An 8630-nucleotide genomic window follows, 5' to 3' on the forward strand; every position below is an offset into this window, starting at 1 on the left:
GTTGCCGCCATGTGATTGGCTGATTAGAAATTAAGTGTTAACGAGCAGTTGGACAGGTGTACCTAATAAAATGGCCGGTGAGTGTATATTATGTGGGAATAAACACCATTAAACCAAAACAAATCACTTTTACTTCTATGAAGTAGAAGCTTGCCTCCACAAGCATCCCCTAAAAAAAGGAGAAAGAAAGAAAACTTTTGTACCTGATGGTAAAGGTGTCTTCTGTCATCAAAATCTTGAAGATGTCCAATCTGGTCATCTGTAAAAGGGAAGTGAGATTTTTATTACTGTAGCTTGACACAAAACAAAATACAACTTCATTGATTTTACAGTACAAAAATACCATGAACATAATGAGTAAAATTCATAGGCCAATTAAAAAAAAATCAGGTCTTCTATGTTTATTTGATATATGACACTAAGATCAAGTTGATCTAGTCATGTCAATATATAAAATTCTTTAAATTCAAATTCAGTTAAAACAAAACAAAAAAACCCAATAAAAATAACAAACAAACAAACAAATAAACACACACATTCCACAGAGTTAGATGGTTGACTTTCCATTCATTCAAAACTGGAGCGTGAAAACCAAGCTCTAAACCAGTGATTCTCAATCCTGGTCCTCAAGGACCGCTATTCTGCATGTTTAAGGCTGAGTCACACTACAAGATTTTAAAAGTTGGCCAATTTTCAAAGACTGACCACACGTGAGGATAAAAAAAATCATGGATATAACAGGTCTGGTCCTACAGTGTGTGGTGTACAGTCACACGGCAACAGACAACCACCACACACGAAAATATATTTCATTCATGAACATTCAGATGTCAGATATTAAATCAAGCGAGACTTCCTGAAATCTCGCGAGAATTCAGATGTCCAAGGAAAAATCTCATGTGACCTCCAGAGAGACGTGAGTTCAGAGTAAATAAATATTTGCGACAAGAAACAATGTTAATTGTTTGTGGACTATTTTTACCGGAGGAAGAACAATTCCATAGGACTTTTAACATCCAGCAGACTTTCTGGTGAGTCATGACAGTTTTTTTGTCTTCTGCATTTTGGAATCCCCTCTGTGTTTACGCCACCTCACTTTCTGATTGGCTACACGTCTCATTCACAGGCTGAGAGCTCGGGTGAACACTACACACTGTGATATCGGACCAAAAAAAATCAAACATGTTGAATATCCCCAATTTGAGGTTGGAGCGGTCCTGATGTCCTTCCGAGCAGACTAGATCACTCTTAACTCACCACCCACGGCGGGAATATCTGCTATGATTATCTTTAGAGCCATCACGATAATCTGGACTTAAGATTGTCGGAAGGGCAAAAATCGGGATGATTATCTTTCCGTGTGACGCAGGCCTTACTTGTTTTCCCTGCTTTGGCACACCTGATTTAAATGAATGAGTGATTGACAGGCTTCTGCATTACTTAGACTTACTGAAGAGCAGGGAAATGACTAAAGCCTGAAACATACTCGCTTTTTGGAATTGGTGGAATAGGTGGAATTCTTTCCCATTCTTGCTTGATACAACAACTTCAGTTACTCAACAGTATGGGGTCTCCATTGTCGAATTTTGCACTTCATAATGCATCACACATTTTCCATGGAAGACACGTCTGGACTGCAGGCAGGCCAGTCTAGTACCCTCACTCTTTTACAACAAAGTCATTGTTTCACTTGTGCAGAATATGGCATTGTCTTGCTGAAATAAGCAAGGATGTCCCTGAAAATGATGTGGCTTGGATGGCAGCATTGCTCCAAAACTGTATGTACCTTTCAGCATTAATGGTGCCTTCACAGATGTGGAAGTTACTCATGCCATGGACACTAAAGATTGGATCATACTTCAGTAAGACGTGAGACAGCGGGTTGGAGCTTGCGTAATTTTGGATGTCTTTTTCCTGATCGAGCATAAACGAGCTGAAGACACGGCAGGCTATAAAAAATCATAGATCCTCCCTCTGCCGTTCCACAGCTCATATAAGTACATAAACAGCAATAAAGATGGCTGGATAGTGTTTTTTTTATCACTCAATTATCAGTGTTGTGTTGGGTGAAGGAGAGTCCATGGTAGAAAAACTTATTTTTTTTAAACGGTGGTGATGGAAGAAAAAAAAAAAAAAAGATGTGAAAATCTGAAAATCAGCTACGTGCTCACGTTCAATGGGAGGGATCAAATCAACTGCTTTTCTTGCTCTTAACAACTAGCTTCAGAATGTTTTTTTAAAACAAAATAAGCTGCAGAAGGCAGAGCTGATCAGAGACCTGCTCCTCAGTGCTGCTGGAGCACTGAGGTGTTCCACATGAACAAACACACCCATGAAGTTCAAACCAATCACAAACTCCGAGCCGCAAAATCTGCATCTCACAGTTCTGACTGGGGGCAATGCACAAGACGGCTGTCACTGGGGGGATAGCAGCAGGAGAGCAGACAGAAGTTGCGCAATTTTTGGTCACTCAGCAGGGGGAACAAGACGCGAAGTATAATCCAGCCTTAACACACCCCCATACCATCAGAGATGTTAGCTTTTTAATTTTGTGCTGATAACCTGGACAGTGCTGTTCCTCATTGGCACGAACAACACAATGTCCATGATTTCCAAAAACAATTTGAAATGTGGACTTGTCAAACCACAGGATACTTTCCACATTTCTGATGAGCTGAAGCCCAGAGAAGCGGTCTATGGAGTTTTAAATTGCACTTGAATGTAGCAATGAATAGTGTTCACTGACAATGGTACTTAGCACATGTGGTAATATCCATTAGAGGATGATGTTGATATTTAATGCAGTGCCACCTGAGGGATCAAAGGTCACGGGCAAACAATGCTTGTTTTCGGCCTTGTCGAATTTCACGATTGACTCCTTTTAAGACTTCTACCAGTACACAACAGAATAAGCTTTAAGGACTTTCAGCTGCAGGAAAAGTCTGTCCCTCTCTTCCTCACAAATCTGCAGATAATGGCGGCAAGTGACATGTTGTGCGTTTAGTGTTGCTATTCGGTATGAACATGATTTGTCTTTATGTACAAACTAATGTTAAACAATAGAGTGTGCCGTGGTCATGAATCACGACCAAAGAGGTGAGCAGCTTTGCCTTTCCCCCTCCACTACGCCGGCCTGGGGAAGCAGCGTAGTGAATGGGAAAAGATGGTCTGGTCTTGAGCTGGGCGATATGATCAAAATTTTATATCACGGCATTTTCAACATTTTCACCCATTTCACGGTATTTGATGGTATTTTTTCTTTTCATCACAGCTCAGCTGATAATAAAATGTACAAACCCTGCTTATTGACTTTTTTCTTTTACTGTACCTCTGTCTGTGTCGCTGTTTCTTTTCTCTGTGTCTGTTCTTCTCTGACTGGTGGTTGGAGACAGTAATTACTCATTTTGGTCCAGTCGTGAAGGAGGAGGTTTAAGAAAAGATTATGATCGGGTTTGTTTTATGTTATTTATTAAAGCTTATCAGCACGACTCACCTTGCACACCAGTCAATTCTAACTCCACTACGAACTACTTCCCGCGGGCTTTTCACAATAGAACCACGTTAAGTCTCCATCAGCATAACGTCTCCATATTAACTAACCGCGTTAAATCTAACTGTGCACGTCACTGAAGATGCGTTTACTACGTTCAGCGACGGCAAAAACAGGATGTTTTTTTAAACGTCAGTCAATATAAGCAGCGGAATCGCCACCCGCGGCTGCAACTAGCTGCTCCAAACATTGGCTGTGTCCAAAACGGCAGGACGGGTCCTCCGAAGGCCGAATTTGTCGGCCGCATACGTCACGTCACAGCGCCGCGACGAAGGACGACCAAAACTGAAGACTCCTCCGATGCGGCCGACAAATACGTCCTTCCTTTTTCCCCGATTTGAAGGACAGGTCTGATGGATCCCTCCCAGCCCAGCATATCCCATAATGCATTGCAGCCCGACAGGAGATTTTTTTATGCTAGTAATGGCGGACGAAGCGAGAGAAAAGAATACATTTTAAATAAAAATATGGTGATATAAAAATTTTAAAAAATTAGTGGTTGTAATTCTAATACTTTTATCATTTGTATAGACATGTTTTTACATATTATTTTTTCGTCATAAAAAACGCGAAATAAACATGAACCTACAGTGGGTCAATTAGTTCTTCAAATGATACTTTTAAGTTAATTTTATAGTTTTGTGATATTAATAATGCTAATGTATTGATAATTTTCTAATTTTGATTTAAGTTTGCTTGTTTAGCATCGTCACAGTTGCTAGGTGACAAGACGTATGCCGGGGTAAGGAGGGGAGGCTAGACCGTCCAAATTCACAGCCTCTTTTTTTCAGGTCTTCCCAGTCTACCAAGGACCCGGCCCGCCGAGACCGGGGAGTCTGGGTCCTCCGGAGGACCCGGCCTGTCGTTTTGGACACAGCCATTAGCATGCTCATAGCGGTGCAGCAAGAAATAATGTCCCCCGGGAAACAACAGTTCACTGGCGGCCGCGATGAAACATTCCACTATTTAAATCAGAATGTCTGGTATTCAAAAAATTCATATAACAAAAATAAAAAACGGTATTCGGTACAAAAAGGTATACCGCCCAGCACTAGTCTGGTCCGTGCACAGACCATCTTTCCCCCCTCCACTATGCCAGCCTACGGCATCGTGAAGCGGTGACAGATGAGCACCGCCCTCCCCGGACACCAGTCTGTCGCCTGGGGTGGCCGCACAGCAAATTGTCGTCAACCGATCCGGCGAGGAGGAATTGTGCTGAAGGACTGGAGACTCCCGCACCAGAGCGTTCGTCTCATTGGAGCCTCCAAGGTGCTGGGCCAGAGCTTGACCGCCCCTCGGTTCTTCTTTGCTGGCTTCAGAAGCCGCGAAGGACGTGCGTTGGCCTCTCCGGTTAAGGCATCTGACTCCGGTCAGACACTCTAGTCTGTCCCTACCAAGCCCTCGCCTGGTGTTGCCGCACTGCGCACAGCCGGTCTACTGCTGTTGTACCTTTGTGCATCTGCTTAAACTAGCCATTTATTTTCATGTTTCTGAAGTTCTAACGTAAACGCTGTGCTGGGAGGGCGGAGCTAATGTAAACAAAAAATTGGGAGGGCATTGCCAACTGAAACTTATATGCATAAACAGCTCGTTCTGACGAGAGCTCAGAACAGGCAGAACTGAAAAGGTGAAATCTCACTACCTGAGATTAAGATGTAGCCTAACTTTAATAGGTCCTCTTTAAACTGTTGGACTACTTGCTCACACAGTTGTTCACAAGGTGGTGAACTTTGCCCCATCTGTGCTTGTGAACAACCAAGCCATTGATGGATGCTACCTTGAAACCCATAACACTCATCTTTTTGCAATTAACCTGTTCACCTATGGTTCCAAACAGGTGTTTTATTGAGTAGTCCTCAATAATCCCAGTCTTTTGTTGCCCCTGTCCCTGCTGCTTTATAACTGTGTTGCAGGCATCAAATTCATGAGTAAATATTTGCTAAAAATAAAGTTAATCCATTTGAAAATAAAATATGTCTTTGTTGTGTCTTCAGCTGAATATAAGTTGAAAAGAATTTGCAAATCATTGTTTTCTGCTTTTACTTATGTTTTACATCGGTTGCAAGTTAACAAGTTCAGACCAGCTGCTTGTCAAAGCTGTGCAACTTGCTAATTTAACAACAAGGAACGGCTCAGTTTCAGCAAAATGACATGCAGAAGCATGCGCTGCTTGGGTACTGCTCCACTGCTAGGGGTGCTAGCAGTGCTGTGTGACCAATCACACAGTGAGAGCTGCAAGGTCGGCAGGACAGAGTTATGACTGGTGTCAATGGGGATAACAGATGGAAGTTATGCAATTTTTTGTCACTCAACAGCATGAGCAAAACATGCGACTTAAAGTACAAAACCAGCCTTTAAAAGCATTCATTCCTACTGCGCAAATGCTGGTTCCAAAAACACAACATGGCTACTTTTATAAAAAGGCTCCTGTTGGCTTAATTTCCAAACAAGTGATGGTGGGACAGATGGTCTAAATTATGTCTTAGGTAGTGCATGATAGAGACACACAGCTTCGAGGCTCTTGGCTTTAGCCTCCAAGTCTCCATCATGTTCCTGAGACCCTTTGTTTGCTGTGGCCTATCAAGGTTGCACCTCCCCCCTCAGACACAGCAGACCTATGCCTGAAACTGGACGGAAAGCCCCATGCAATGAATCCCTGCTCCTAGGCCCCACAATCCATGCATGCCAAAAAAGCTTAGTAGCCTAGACATTAGATTGTAAATGCCTTCTCCCACATCCGGTGAAAGAGAGTTGGAAGCCCTCACTGCCTCTTTCCAGAAAGGAGTCTAAAAAAGTTTTAGTACAAATTTCTTATAGAAAAAAAATGTTCTTGCACATACAGTATAAAGCAAAAATTGGTTAATCAGCAGAGCGTTAAAGGCGCAATATCATGTAAAATAAACTTTTGAGTTTTATTTCATGTTATAATGTTATACTCTCATAAAAACATGCCTAAAGCCTTGCTTTGACTCATTCATGCATATCTGAGAAATCCTGCAGCGTTTTTAGGCAGCCATGCTAAGGAGCAAAATGACAGGTAGGGACAAGAAACACCTTTTGGGACCAGAAACGCCTCTGGACTGTGTCTCCAAGCCGAGCTTCCTCATCACCGAGCACACATCCCACCCCCCACACCCCGCCCATAACTCCTGCAGGCTCTGGGTGAAACTGAAAGTGAAAATGTCTGCGGAGCTCTCAACACTACTTCTCACTCAGTGAAGCTCTTTTCAGATTCAAAATACAATACCTTTGAGGAAATGTATTTTCAGATGCCAAGTAAACTGCATCATGGCGCGCGTGCGTAAATGTCTTCATACACCAATATGCTTATGTATATTTCTTGCTTTCTGAAAGGCTGTACTGCTGTGCCAACACTATCAAATCACTGCATGTTTAATAGTAAATTGTGGGCAACATGCATTACTAGCATTTGAATTTCAGTCAGTCAGGATACTTTCCATCATCAGTGCCTGCAGGAGACAGGGTTCTTCCAAAGGCTCCAACTGTCCAGCACAAAGATTTCACTTCTTGTCTCAAAAATACAGTACAGAATTGTGATCACACAGCATGAGCCTTTAGGACCTGGACTTCTACATGCCACATGTGCAGCACTACTTTATGCAATTAGACAAAGAGGAAAAGAAAATAGCTGTGGTGATTCACGTGAGAGCATATGCCAAAATGCAAAATAATACAAACAAGTATGGAATTCCTGGCACGAAGGGACTAATTTCATAGAAAAAGTTGCAAATATCTCACATTTAAGTAGTTAATGAATTCCCAGATGCATGATTGTAGAATTAAGAAATGAGGAATCGAGTCATGTTTAGCTAACCATTTGTCCAAAAAGTTTGTATTTGATTTAATTTAATGCAAGTTGAATTTCAATTCAGTAATGTCCCACATTCCATTTATTAGACAACTGAAAATCTGTGTTAAATCTGAAAGAGTACCCTGAAGGCTTTTGCTTTTTTTTTCCTGGCAAGAGGAATCTTTTAGAGAATTTATAGTTACAAAGAAGAAGCTGCTCCTTTATAATGATTTACTGGAAGAGGTAAAGAAACAGAATGCCATCCGTGCACAGGAAGATTTGAGGCAGCTGACCATTGATGTTGAAAAAACAAAACCATGTGCTAAAACCATAATGTCTGCACACAATGGTAAATGGATTGTACTTGTATAGCACCTTTCTATTCAAATTCTTGGAGGTTCTACACTCTCAGAATCCCTCTCCCTCTATGCAGTACTCCTTGGTTCAGCCTTGGCCATGTCTGCATTTCTGGTTCCAACTGCGCTTTCAAAACCACTCCTGAGGTGATTCTTAGCAGGTAGAACAGAGTACCGGACGCTTACAGTTTAGACCTCAGCAGACTTCTACATGTAGATTGAATGAGCCGAGCCAGAACAAACTCCTATAGCAAACTTCCTGGAGAGAGAGAGGTGAAGGAGACGAACGCATAACTTGAATTGGACGAAACATCTAAAATCAGCAGATATCTCGGTGGTTTCAGACATTCTGGCCGCCCACGGTTACACAAGCTCAGACTACTGGACAATAAAACCACATAGGCTTTTTTTCCTCCTTTTTTCCCCCAACGACCAAAGCTGCATGCTTACGAGTAAGTGCTCGCATTAATACACTGATGGGACACACATCAGAGGCAGTGGGGGTTCAGTGTTTTGCCCTAGGACACACTGACATACAGCGGGTAAAACAAGTATTGAACACGTCAACATTTTTCTCAGTAAATATATTACTTAGAGGTGCTAATGACATGAAATTTTCACCAGATGTCGGTAACAACCCAAGTGATCCATTCATACAAAGAAATCAAACCATAAATGTCCAGAAAGGAAGTTATTTGTAATAATGTGGAATGGCACAGGGAAAAGGTATTGAACACATGAAGAAAGGGAGGTGTAAAAAGGCATGGAAAGCCAAGACACCAGCTGAACTCTCTCAGTAATTTGAAAGGAGACATATCATGCTAAATGCACCTTTTTTTGCATTTATAAACTATTTTTTGTGCAATTATAGTGTCTAGGAGTGTAGAAAACTTTACTTCTGTCCAGTTACTGC

At 41.9% G+C, this 8630-nt stretch overlaps 1 protein-coding gene across 1 annotated transcript in view; it reads right to left on the bottom strand.

The window, feature by feature from the left end:
* The window catches only part of znf1035 (zinc finger protein 1035), a 32725-nt gene that overhangs the window by 17669 nt on the left and 6426 nt on the right, over nucleotides 1-8630 (bottom strand). The window contains exon 2 of the mRNA XM_014016612.1: nucleotides 204-259. The gene's annotated coding sequence lies outside the window, so the exon portion shown is untranslated. The remainder of the gene's footprint in view (nucleotides 1-203; nucleotides 260-8630) is intronic.

Source organism: Austrofundulus limnaeus, unplaced genomic scaffold (genome assembly GCF_001266775.1).
Source record: "Austrofundulus limnaeus strain Quisiro unplaced genomic scaffold, Austrofundulus_limnaeus-1.0 Scaffold148, whole genome shotgun sequence".
NCBI lineage: Eukaryota > Metazoa > Chordata > Actinopteri > Cyprinodontiformes > Rivulidae > Austrofundulus > Austrofundulus limnaeus.